The sequence below is a fragment of the Sus scrofa genome, chromosome 4 (assembly GCF_054392235.1).
Source record: "Sus scrofa isolate SSC_HxYL_T2T_F1_AM1 chromosome 4, Sscrofa_HxYL_maternal_Yorkshire_Landrace_v2.0, whole genome shotgun sequence".
Lineage (NCBI taxonomy): Eukaryota > Metazoa > Chordata > Mammalia > Artiodactyla > Suidae > Sus > Sus scrofa.
Genome location: NC_139386.1, coordinates 109,648,095 through 109,661,765, shown reverse-complemented (window position 1 = coordinate 109,661,765; position 13,671 = coordinate 109,648,095). Strand labels below are relative to the sequence as shown.

Below are 13,671 nucleotides of genomic sequence, written 5' to 3'. Positions count from 1 at the left end.
AGCTGGGTGCTCCCGTCCTCCATCCCATCTCCCCTTGGTTCTCACTTCTCGCCAGTGGAGCCTGTTGTTGGCTTAGAACCGCTCATTGAGATGCTGGATACGGATGCACGGTGAAGGGCAAGAAAACCACGCTGCCCACACAGAGGATGGTGTCTGCAGAAGACTGCACTTGGGCACCCAGGGCTCTGCGTGATGCTCAGCCAGCTGAGGGAAGAGATGATGGAATGAGCCCTAAAGACCTCTGCCCCTCCCCAGCCCAGGAGCCAGCCTCTCTTCACCTGCCCAGCAGCAGTGACTGAGCAGAAGCTCCCAGCTGCACAGGTGGAAGCCAGGTAGAGCATCCCAAAGAGGAGTCTAGAAGGGAGAAGGAGGCTGGACATATATGTCTGTGGCATGGCTGTGGTCTAATTCTGAATTAACAGATCTGCTCAAGTTTCTCAGAAAGGCCCCACTCCCCAACAGATTGCGAAGGCGGAGGGCTGGCCATCACACCATCTTCTGATTGCCAAGTGCCTTGATGGGGCGAGGGCTGGCCCCCAGCCTCCCAGCCTCAGTTCTCTTGGACTCTCTCTTGGCAGGGTACCTCTCACTTCAGAATCTACCACCCAGGAGTCTGCCCTGGGGCCCTCCCTCTCCAGCCATTTGCTGTTGATCTCCATGGCTCTTCTGCCTGCTGACACTGCACAATTTTCTTACTATTTATCTCCCTGCTAGAATGGAAGCTCCTAGAACCTCGGCCTCAGAGTCTAGAACAGTTCCTCCCTGGCTCAAAGTAGCCCTTAGGAAAAAGCCATTGACTAAATCCATGAAACAGCCCTGTCCCGGTGAATGAGCTGGAAGGGACTTTGAAGCTGGTCTAGGCTTGTCCTCGTAATTTTTCATGAAAGGGAACTGGGAGCGGTCCAGAGACTCCAAGTGACTTCTCAGATTTGACACTGGACCTGGACTTGGTGTTTTGTTTGTTGTTTTTTTTTTTCCCAAGCGCTTTCAAGGCACAGTATCCCCATTTGACATCCTACACACTCTCTGAGGAACATTCTGACAGTGAAAACAGAAGCTTAGAGAGTCTACATTGCTCAGGATCACACAGATAGAATTTAAACTTGGGTTTGTCTGATGCTACAGCTCTGCTTTAAACCAGGAGGTTGGTGGTGACAAATGCATTTCACCTTAAGAGCCAAGGGCAATGACCTGGGAGTGCTTCCTGGGGCCACCCTTTCGAGGAGTCTGAGGCTACATCTAGGTTCAGTGGACAAGAGTGGGTGATAGATTAGCAATGTTTGCCACAGGCACAGGAACGGGAGTGGCAGGGTTCTGCCATCCCTGGGACCAGGCGATAGTGCAGCATTATAATATTAGGCTCCTTATCCAGGATTCTTTCACCCTCACCAGCCTGCTTTGGAGCCAATGCTGCCACGGTTCCTGCCTCAACAATGAGAAACCTTATGGAAAGTTTGCCAAGCACAGCCAAGTTGGAGGCCAAGCACTGTTAGAAGGGAACTGAATGCATGTTGGTTATTCTAGAAACTTTTGTCCATCACACATGTATCACCTTCATGTATGTAAAGAACAAATAGGTTAATGACAGGGGACAGATAATCCAAAATTAATTCTAGCTATTTTTGCAGGGGTCGCATGACTTCTTGGCACAGACTTTCTTGGATCTGTTCTCCTCTGAGTCCTACAGAGAGCATGGAAACATTCCTGAGATGTGCTAGGGCATGGTGGCCCAATGACCCCAAGGCAGAGCTCGTCTTGGCAGGACTGTGGAGAGAAGTCCTGGCCGCTCATGCCTGGGGTTCCCAGGAGTTAAATCAATGAACCCACAAAGGCTTATTGAGTCATGAGCTAAGGCTGCAAATTGCCTTGCATCACTCGGGTCTTGCACAGGCACAATGACAGGCATTTCCACTTTCTCCAGCTGCCTAGACATGTTCTGCATGGCGCTAACAACATGGGGCTTAGCCTCAGACCCTGCATTCAAGGGCACGAAGCCCGGTTCCGGAGACCAGACTCACCCACCCCTGTGAAGCCATGAATAAGTGGACCGCACCCCTCTGCACCTTCCACTCCCTTCCTTTCCTCAGAAGCAGCCTATCCTGACGCCCATCTTGGAACTGTCCTGCTATTTTGCGCTCTTTGTACCTGCATGACTTTTCGGACTCCCCCCAGGCTACCTGGCAAGCCGCTCTTCATGCTTTTGAATCCTGTCTCTGGTTTGCTGCAGTGCTGAGATCCTGGACAAGTTATTTAACTGCTCTTTGCCTCTGCTTCTTCCTCTTAAGAAGGAGAAAATAACAGTTTCACCTCCTAGGATTGCTGTAAAAATTAGTGAGTTCATGCATGTCAAGCACTTAGAAGCATGCTCAGCACTTAAGCAGCACTAGACAAGAGTTACTAATGGTTCTTACTCATCCTTCAAGCCTCGACTTGAATATTGCCTCCGCCAGGAGGCATCGCAAAAATACAAAGTCAAAAGACAAATGATTACCCAGAAAAGATATTTGCCACACATACGACAGGCAACTAATTTCCTTAACTTACAAGGAGCAAGCCCAGAATTGTAGGAAGATGACAATTTAATAGGAGAGCAGCCAATAGACAGGAACGTGCTGTTCATAGAAAAAGAAACACAAGTGTCAACAAGCAAGAAAAGCCCAATGTCACTCATTATTGTTCAAGTTAAGCGGTAACAAGAGGGCAATTTTTTTTTGCCTGTCCGATTGGCACCATGTTGAAAGATTGATAATATTCAGCGTTGGTGAGGATGGGGAAACGAGGCGTTTGCTTCTGCTCTTGAAGGGACTAAAGATTTCTGCAGCCATTTCAGCAGGCATTTTGGAAATGGTTATCAAAACTAAAAGAGCACATTTCCATTAGCCCAGCAATTCTCCTATGGGTTCTATTGCTAGCCTCACAAAAGAACAATAATTTAGGTCACTACGATATGCTAGGTTTCACAACAGCGCCTGGTATACAGAGATGCTCAACACATTTGTTGAATGAACAAAGAATCAAAAGTTTCATTATAGAAATATTTGTAATAGAAAGTGAAGACACCCTAAATGTCCAGCAACAGGGAAGCTTCAAACAAATGATGGGAGAATTCTGCAGCTGTCAAAATCAATGTCATACATGTGAACTTTCTGATTCAAGAAGATTCCTAATATGTAAGGTGAAAAAGCCACCTAAAAACATCAAGATGCAGAACAATACTGCAGGTACTATGCATGATCGTAGGTGGCAATAAGAAAGAATATGCATACATGAATATCAAAATATGTGTATTTTTTCCTGGAAGGATGCCTCGGAAGCTGTTTGTCATATTCGTGGGAAAGGACCAAGGATAGGGAGGCAGGCAGAAAGGGAGAATTTTAGATTGATTTTATGATTTAACTTTGATATTTTTCCTTCCCCTTCCTTTTCCTTCCTCCCTCTCTTTCCTTCCTTCCTTCTTCTCTTCTTTCTTTTCTTTCACTGTACGCATATATTGATTTTGTTTTAGAATATAAATAACTGAACATGCATCTTGCCTTTTCATACCTGCCCAGGCTCTCGAGATCCGCCCCGCCTGCCTTCCTCCTGCCACGTGCCCCCTCACTCCTGACTTTCCCATGCCCTCCCTCTAAGCGCCCTGTTCTTCAAGGCTTCCCCCCCATGCCCCACCCCCCCGGCTAGGCTGGTGCCACCACAGAGTCCCCGCAGTAGCCTGCTCACACATCTGTTCCTGTGCCTCTCCGTGGTCTAGTTTGGAAGAGGGCAGGGGTAAAATACCCTTAGGGCGGGATCTCCCTAACTCATCGTCACAGTCTCAGCTCTCAGCACAGCGCATCTTACATGAAAGGCTCTCAACAAAAGTTGATAGATGGATATTGGGGGGAAAATATCTTGTCTGGAAAATTAAGACAAAGCTCTTAAACCCTTCGATGACCAACACTAGAATTTTCACTTAAAACAAGAACTACCGACAAAGCTGCATGTTTGGGTAAGGAGAGATGCCTCTCCACTAGCCGCTTGTCAAGAATAATTGATGGCAGCACCAAAACCAGGTTGAGTGGCTTCTTTCTGAATCCCCCTTGCTCGTCTCCTGCTGTCTTGGCTTCTGGCCACAGCTCCATTCAGAGCAGCTCTAGAGAGGTAGCAAAGGCTTCAAAGAGAAAGGCATTTGCTCATTAATTCACCCGTGTACTGAGCATGTGCTGTGTGCCAGGCACTGAGCCAGCAAGGGTCACAAAGAGAGCAAAGCTGGGTCCTTGTCCTTTGGGACTTGGTCTCATCAGCAAAGAGGGGGCTGGGGAAAGAAACTAAATTCAGATGGAAGTGGAGAGAAAAGAAATGACTGCCTATTTCAGAGCCAAGGGCCTCCAGGTCTCCAAGTTAAGACCTTGCCTTCCTAGTGATAAACCCCTCCGCCCCCCCAGCCCATGGAAATGCCCAGGGGGAGCTGGTGAGGGTTAGAAGATGCCACTCCTTCTGGTGAGAACTAGAACATGTTGCTGCAAAGCACCCCTGGAGTCCAGAGGAGATGCCCACCTGAGGGAGTAGATAGAGTCAATAGTTTTTAAGCCAAAGATGCAAAAAACAATAGTCAATGACAATTTCATGGTGGCCCATAAAGTGATTTTCTGACAATTTCACAGGGCGTAGTTCTGCCATGAAGGGAAAGAGTATGGCATGAGGATTAGACAAGCCAGGTTTCTAAAGCCCTGAGACACGTGTTTAGGAGCAGGTGCTGTGGGAAGCTGGGAGACGAAGGGCAAGGTGCCACGGATGGGCAGGGAGCCCTGCAGCCCTCCCTCTCCACTTTCTTGCTATTTCCCATCCTGACCCAGCTCCCTCCCATCTGTTCTGGCCCTAACCTCTAAAGTGCAAAGGTCACTGTGACTCTTGGCACCCAGAGCCCGAGTAGTTTCAGTAACGTGGCCCAGGAACTCAACTGAGGCACAGCACAAAGCAAGTGTGAAAACACATGCACTAGAAGGATTCAAGGAAGATGACGCCCAGTCCCTGCTCTGCCGTGAACCCGTTGTGTGACCTTGAGCAGATAACCACGCTCTCTCTGGGTTAACTAGGAATACATATCTGAGATTCCTTCTGCATGAATGTTCTCTAGCAGATGCTCAACTCCATGTGTTTTCTTAGACTCTGAACTTCTAGACGGGCTAGAGGTTACCCAGCGAGAATGAAAGTTTGCTGAGTGTAGAAAATTCAGCAAACATGTCTTGCCTCTCTCATCAGGGATTTCATAAGCAACAACTGGAACATTTCACCCAGTTTCCAACTTAATCGCATGACATTTATTGAAGACTTATTACGTGTTAAGCAATCGGGTTAATATTTTGGAACAACCGTGGTGAATAGTAGTAACAGCAATATGCTGAACACTATTATATATATCGTATCCTTTAACTCTCAGTTCTGGTGAGGTAGGTATTATCATTCCCCGTTTATATAGAAGAAAACAGGTTCTGATGGATTAAGAAACCTGGCCCAGGGCACATCGCAAGTAAACAGCAGAGCCAAGATAAAAACCCATGGTGGTCTGGTTTCAGAACCCAAGGACTTTACTAAGATTTACTGACTCACCTGGAAATAATTATAAGTGGCTTAGAAAGAATGAATAATTACATGAGCTGATACAACAAATCTGCTACTGGTCTCAGCAGCGCTCTCTCTCTTTTCTTCACCAGGTTTACCTTTCAACCAAACTAGAACTTCCCACCAGCAGCCCCTCCCTTGGCTGCTGACCTGATTCCTGCTTCGCCACCTCCTGAGGATGGATGGACGGCTGACCCACCTAGCAGGCCAGTTTACCTAATTCCTTAAGCTATTCTTTCTCTGTATGGAAATGGTCATGAGTGGCTTTTCACAGGAAGGGAAAGGGACCCCCTTCACAGTATTGCCCAGAATGTGGACAGCACATCCTACTGAGCTAAAGAAACCTTGCTAAGAGTCCTTGGTGATATTTGTGTTGTGGTTGTTACTTACACTCAAGGGCTGGAGTTCCCAGTGTGGCTCAGCAGGTTATAAATCTGACTTGTAAGGACAAGGGTTCGGTCCCTGGCCTTGCTCAGTGGGTTGGGATCTGGCATTGCCGTGAGCTGTGGTGTAGGTTACGGATGCGGCTCAGATCTGGTGTTGTTGTGGCTGCGGTGTTGGCCAGCAGCTGTAGCTCCAATTCAACCCCTAGCCTGGGAACCTCCATATGCTGCTAGTGCAGCCCTAAAAAACAAAAATGAATGAAAAACCCCCTCAAGGGAGGCTGAGCTGCTTGACCAGACAAGGGGATTGATGACAATTTAACTTAGTCGCCACTTTGGGTGGCTCTGCAGGCCCACTGGTCCTTGCAGAGATCTTGGAAGCCAGTAGTGTACTTTCTGGGGTCAAGAGGCAGGAGCGGGAGATGACAGGTTTGGTTTAGCTTTGTGGGTTTACAGACTGCTGATCTGAGCACCCCAAGCAACATTCTGCTCACAGACGTGGAGCAAAGGAAAGAAGTTTCATTGCTGGGAGCCTGTGACCGTCACAGATAACACATTGGATTTTAACACAGACTCAGAGAATGCAAAGCAACCCTTGAGGGAAAATAGTAGGATCGAATCCAGGGGAGAGACATATGGGCAGATCTTGCACACTGCTGGAAGAGAAGAGCAATCTGGATGTGTGGGCCCCGAGAGGGTCCCCAGGAATGAGGCAGTAAGGAGGTCTATTGAGATTTTACACCTGTTTGTGGGTTCTAGAATTACCACTGCTCGGCCAGCTTCCATGGTGTAGATGAGGAGGAAGCTGAGACCCAGGGAGGGGAGGGGACTTGCCCAAGGTCACATAGCAGGAGGGGGACTGGAACCCAGCCTTCCTGGCTACTGTCCCAAGGCCCTTGTCCTCTGCCTCCCTCCATCTCTGTGATGGACAAGGGCTCACCTTTTGGCCCTGAAAACTGGTTTCACTGTTTCTCATTGTTTGAAACTGCCGTGATGTCTTAGTGGCTGCCAGCATTGTATGCTGTTGATTCAGCCTGAGTGGTAGTGACAGCTTGTTATCTGTAAGTTATTTCTTATACATGGTAGAGATAAAGGGCCTAGGAGGGTTTGGCCTGAAGACGACTACAGAATGATGTTACGCTGATGAGCAGATATCCAAAAAGTTGTGTGAGAGAAGTCCTTAGACTCACTCCTTATTGCTAGAGAATGCTCGTCCTCAAAGTGTGGTCTGGGGACCAGCAGCATCAGTGTCACCTGTGAACTTGTTAAAAATGGAAAGTCTTGGGTGTTCCCATCGTGGCTCAGTGGTAACGAACCCAACCTGTATCCATGAAGACTCAGGTTTGATCCCTGGCCTCACTCACCGGGTAAGGGTCTGGCGTTGTTATAAGCTGTGGTGCAGGTTGCAGATGCAGCTTGGATCCTGCATTGCTGTGGCTGTGATGGAAGCCGGCAGCTACAGCTCTGATTCAACCCCTAGCTTAGGAACCTCCATATACCGTGGGTGGGGCCCTAAAAAGCAAAAACAAAAACAAAAACAAAGCAGGCCAGGAAACACAATCATTTCCCCTTTCTAGAATATAAGCTCCGCAAAGCCAAGCATTTTTATTTTTTTATTTTTTTTTCCCCCACTACTGTAACTCCAGTACCTCGAGCAGCGGCAGAGTTCATGGCCACAGGCTGCTCTGGTACACAAAGTCGTATTGGAACAAGCCAAGCTTATACATTTGCATATTGTTTAGAGCTGCTCTTGTACTGCACTGGCAGAGTCAAACCATTGTGACTCACCATATAGCCCATGAAGCCTAAAATATTTACTCTCTGGCCTTGTGTAGAAAAAAGTTTGATAGTCCCCCATCTATAATATTGTCTATATCACAAGAGATGCTCAACAAATATTTCCTGAATGAGTGCACTCTTTTCTCTGTTGGTGTCCCAAAGATGCAATGACCTGAGTTTAGAATATAGCGGGACAGGGCACATGGGCATGGAATTCAGGGCTGGACAGATCTGGCCTTGAGTCCTGGTTCCACCATCTACAAGTGGTGTGACCTTAGGCAAATTATTTGGCTTCTCTGCTTTTCCTATGCTTCATTTGGAAAACAGCAATAAGTCTAGCCATTTATGATGATTTCACATGCCGCACGGGAAGCACAGAGCCTGGCTCATGTAGCTACAGAATACGTGTTACTGAGTTATTCAGAACATCCAGAAGCCTTCAGTGAGAGAGGTTCAGCTGGGACCATTTGGACGCTGTGGACCAGGGAGTTGGCAGCCAGAATATTCTTCCACCCCTCGGGAGCTCCTTGCAGGGGGAGCAAGAAGGGCACGTTCAGAGATGATTGTTAGCTCAACATTTAAACTTGTAGAAAGCTCCTAGTCAGCCAAGGGACATGTGATGATATTTAAGATAGTGTCTAAATAGGCAAGATTTAATTGACTATAGACTTTCAGGTGTTTTTCCAGTGGTGAAAATAATGATCCATCCATATTTTCTCACACATTCCTCCGACGACCAACTGCATACAACTGGCTTGAGTCAGGGCTAAGCAGCCTGAGGCGACAGGAACCCAGGGAGCTCCCTGGTTCATGGAGGGACTGACCTTGGCCCCGTTCACCAGCTGGTGGTCAAGTTCCCAAAGACGGAAGTGTTTTCTCATCGACTGCAAGTGTGGCCCCTTTGAGCTGTAGGTGGTGTTATTATTTTTTTTTCTGGCAGGATCTCTTCCTGTGTCCTAGATGTTCTGGCTCGCCCTTCAATTCCCCAGGTGAAGCCAGAAACAAAATAAATTATGGGCAGGTGCAAAGCCACACTAGCAAGAGGCTGAGTCAGAATCATGTTGTAAAGCAGGACTGAAAATGCCCACGTGGAGAGCGTCCCTGATTCCAAGAGGTTGTAAATGGCCCCACACACCTGCTGGCAACACCTTGGTACATCTTTTTCTTCACTCGTGTTGGGAGAAACATGGCAATTGCCAACACTCGTTGGGACTCTGCTGGCAAGTGCATTGTCATACTTGAGAACGGCGACTGGAGACTCGCCTTCGCCCTCATTCATATGCATTACACACCAATACTTAACCCTCAAGTCACAGCTCTCATTAAGAACTGCTCAGCTCCACCACACAGAATTCAATTATAGGTGCCTCTAGGGTCTGAGACTCTGCGGTTCCAACGAATCAAGGCTTGATCCAAAGGAAAATGAAGAAATACAGTCCAGGCTTTCCTTTCTTCATGTTTTTATCTTCTTAGACCTCAGGATCCAGGACCCTGTCATCCACTCTCCTGGGGATCAACTGCCACCTCTCTGCAGAGAGAGAGAGATGCTCAGAGTTTTCTGTCTCTGAGTTTCTCTCCCAGGCTCCACCCCTCTGACCTTCAACCATAAATATCAACTATCAGCGGGTAACTGGACTGCCATCTGCCACCAAGCACATTCCCAAACAGCCACAAATATTCTGTGTCCCCCTGGAAACACAAACATGTTTCTATATCCTCCCAGAAAGCACAACACATACCCCCAAACGCTCCCATAAACATCCATAGCCCAATTCCACGTCACGTGGGGAAGAATTTAAAAGACTAGCAGAGCTTGGTGGATAATGGGAGTATTAGGAGCTGTGTGTTTTTTTCAGGGCAGGGCAGGGTTCTGGAGTAGCTCCCACGTTCCACACTCAGCCATGAACTCATTATCTACCTCGTCTTCCTCCTGAGCTTCTCTGTCCACACTCTGTCTTCTCAAGCAATCAAACACTGAGATATCTTATGCTCACTATTACAGCGGCCTGGCCCCCATCAGGTAACCCCCAGATTCCCTCTTAATTGAACAATAAACAAGTCTTGGGAGTGTCTACTGTGGGTCAGTGGGTTAAGGGTTTGCTGTTGCCATGAGCCATGGTGTAGGTCACAGATGTGGCTTGGATCTAGCAGGGCTGTGGCTATGGTGCAGGCCAGCAGCTGCAGCTCCAGGGGGACCCCTCGCCTGGGAACTTCCATATGCTGCACATGTGGCCCTAAAATCCAAAAAAACAAATAAACAAACAAAGTCTTTGCTTCCATGCAATGCAAAAACGAAGTAGGTGATGCTTGTCCAGGAGAAGAGAAACAAGAAAGAGGGCAGGTGAGGCCTGGCTCCTTCCTTCTGGGTCTGCTCGCTGAACTGTCTCAAAATAGACCAGGCCACAGGCAGGGCAGCCTTCAACAGGGAGGTGACTCCCCCTTGGGAAGTGGGAGGCCCCTCTATAAGCCTAGAGGGCTGAGTTCATGATAGCGTGTGTGGAACTACAAGCTGTCACCCAGGCCTCCTGCAGGATTTTGGGCAAAAGCCTCAAGAGGCAGCAGAGCCTTTCTAGATGTGACCCTGTACCTGCGACTTCAGTGCCAGTCTCTTCAGCTTATAGAGCTCAGGTTCTCCCACAGCCATGAGTGGAGGGTTTGCTCTGCATAGCTGGCCTCATGCCCCACCCTGTGGGTGCCTCAGTCCAGGCACCGGCCTCGTCTTCAGTGCAGTGGAGTCTCCCTCTCTGGAACACACATGCCCCTCCCCGCCCTTTCTCGACGTCTTCGCCTAAAGCCAACCTGTGGGAACTGCACCCCAGCCTCTCTGCGGGCACCCGGGTTACATCCCGGAGCCCTTCTGCTTTCATGCTCCCATCTTCCCTCCTTGACCTGGTCCTTTCTGTTCAGTGCTCATCGCCGACTCTTTTTTTTTTTCTCTTTTTAGGGCCACATCCATGGCATATGGAGGTTCCCAGGTCAGGGGCTGAATCAGAGCCATAGCTGCAGGCCTATGCCACCGCCACAGCCATGCTAGATCTGAGCCACATCTGCAACCTACACCACAGCTCACAGCAACGCCAGATCCTTAACCCACTGATCGAGGCCGGGGATGGAACCTATGTTCCCGCTGAGCCATAATGGGAACCCCCTCACGTCCAACTCTTCTCCCAGGTCACTGACCAATTCTCTGCTCCCTCAGCCAAGTATCTTCCGCCCGTTCTTGTCACCTCCAAAGACACATCCTCTTCCTTTAGGCTTTCCTGGGCAGGTGAGAGGGGAGGTGGTGTTTTCCTTGCTCCACGCTGGCTAACTTTCAGACTCTACTCCCAGGGCACCGTTATCCAAGGGAAAAAGCCAAGCCAATTTTTTCTTTAAAAAAAAAAAAAAAAAAAAAAAAAAGAGGGGTGATGGAATGGGAAGGAGAGGACAAACTTGCTAGGAAGGGAGAGAGGACCAGCTTTGAACCTTCTTCTCCCACCCAAGCCAGGCTGCAGGAAGCCTGGGCCTGAAACCTCTGCAAACTTTGTAGGGGAAGGGGAATGGAAAACAGATGTTTCAGTATCTGGAACACCTCTAGCTTGAAATCCACACCTTAATGTTCACACACATTTATTCCCTGGTACATGAGAGGTCATTATGGAATGGCTTTCTTTCTTTCTCTCTCTCTCTTTTTCTTTTTTGGCCCCCCTGTGGCAGGCATATGGATTTCCCAGGCCAGGGATAAGATCCAAGCGGCAGTTGCAACCTACGCTGCACCTGCAGCAACAGCAGATCCTTAACCCACTGTGCTGAGCTGGAGATCAAACCTGTGTCCTGGCACTGCAGAGATGCCTCGGATCCCATTGCACAACAACAAGAACTCTGGTACAGGCTTTCTTTTTGCCTGATTTCTGTCCCACTAACCCCCAACCTTCCATTTTCTTATTTCTTTCCTCCTGCATTTAACTCACACTACTTTATTATTTTTTTTAATTGCCCAAATAAACCACCAGAGAATTTTCTAGAACAAGATGAGTGTCCATCACATCTACTTATATTCTCTTTGTTATGCTCCCATCCATGCAAATGAACACAAATGTCCCCGTCTAACAACTGTGAACACATATGAACATGCAGCTGGGGACCCATAGGAGTGACACACAGAGATAAGCACAAAATGAGTTGTGTGTCCACAATCACCTGAAACGCTCACTGAGGGGAGCCCAGAGATTACATATTGAAACACACAGGCCCATTCAGAACACGGGGTAAGAGGGTTCCTGGCTTGTGCTCTCTGGGAACAAAGGTGACTGAGAGCAGAGGTGAGGCCTGAGCAGCAAAGAGAGGGAGGGAGGGGCACGAGAGGGCCCCAGGGAGTGTGAGAAATGTTGTGTGGTCCGCCAAGAGACACAGGGATGTGCGGCTTGATCAATACTATCATCATGGTCTTGAGGTGTCTGTCCAGATTTGTTTGTCTATCTTAAGCTTGTAAACCTCCAGAGGACAGTACTTTCTAGAACAAGATGGGTGTTAATCACATCTACTTTGCCCCATCAGGTGAGAAGGGCTCATTGCTGGTCAGGCTGAGGGTGGGCGACTATGTCATGGGTTTGTTGATTGACTAATTGACCTGACTCCCAGACCTGAGTGTCTTTAAATACCTGATGACCTGCAAAATATTGTAAAATATCCTTTCTCTGAGCTTTATGGCAACAGAGTTCTTTACCTGGTTGAAATAGTTTGGGTGCCATCCTACTGAAAGGCAAATGTACTTACATGAGCTGCCAGTAGCCTCTTTAGCCTTTGAATTGCTGGGATGCGATTCCCAGAATTTAAAAATGCCATGATGCAACACTGTGTTTTCATTGATCGTTTCTAAGCCTGCCTCCCTCAAGAGCAGAAAGGGCCTAAGCATTATTCACTTTTGCATCCAGAACCTAGAACCATGCTAGCACATCATGGGTGCTCCAGAAATACTGATGCGAAGGAATGAGTGTGTTTGAGCCTAGAGAGTGGACTCCAAGCCCCCCTCTACCCCTGATCCTTCCCTCCATCCCCTTCAGGAGCATCCCAGGCAGGTGCCAAGCCTCTAACCAGCCAAAAATTCAGACCTTCCTACCCCTGGCTCCTGCAGGCATTTGAGTGTGCAAACTCGAAGGCGAATACTATCGTAACTTCAATTTTAGGAGTGATAAAACTGAGGCCCAGAAGTGTTTCAAATGCCATCTGGGACACATTGGTAGCAAGAGGTAGCACTGTCACTGGTCCTCCAGACCCTGAAGCCCTTCTTCTTAACCACTGAGTAAATCCTTACACTCTTACTAGCTGCCCTCCAACTGCTTAATCACTTGAATGCTTAGGTTGGAGTTTCCCTGTGTGTAAGTGGAAACAATGAAACCTATTTAAAATAATGGTGACATTTAGACAATGTATGTGAAACAATAAGCAGCGAAACGGTAGTTCTACCTTCTAAGGGATATACCCTTCAAATTTGAAGGAACGAGGCACATGGAGAGTTTTCTTATTGAAACCAACTTAGAAGTTCTATACATATAAAACATATTCCTTGAACTAATTAAAATAATGATCAGTTCATGCAGTCACACTTTCACTCATTCAGCAAATAAATCTCAAGGGTCCTCCACGTATGTGTTGGTACCAGAACAGGAAAGCCTAGTAGGAAGATGCCCCAAAGGCTCAGAAAGCTTAGACGCTCAGTCTCACTCCTCCTTCTACTACCTGAGTGAATTTGGACAAGTCCCTTAATGGCTTGACTCTCAGTTTTCTCATCTGTAAAATGGGAGTGATGACACTTAACCCACACAGCCGGGAAGTTTAAATAAGATTCATACACACAAAAAAAGGACCAGGTCCAGTCTCTGATACAAAACATATGCCTACAAAATTATAGCTGCCCTTTCCATCACTGGCC

The 13,671-nt window shown here is 47.9% G+C and overlaps 1 long non-coding RNA gene across 1 annotated transcript in view; it reads left to right on the top strand.

Annotated features, from left to right (window-relative positions):
* The first annotated feature begins 5,750 nt into the window (after positions 1-5,750).
* The window catches only part of LOC146404180 (uncharacterized), a 59,862-nt gene continuing 51,941 nt past the window's right edge, over positions 5,751-13,671 (top strand). The window contains exon 1 of the long non-coding RNA XR_014844442.1: positions 5,751-5,804. This is a non-coding gene — a long non-coding RNA (uncharacterized LOC146404180). The remainder of the gene's footprint in view (positions 5,805-13,671) is intronic.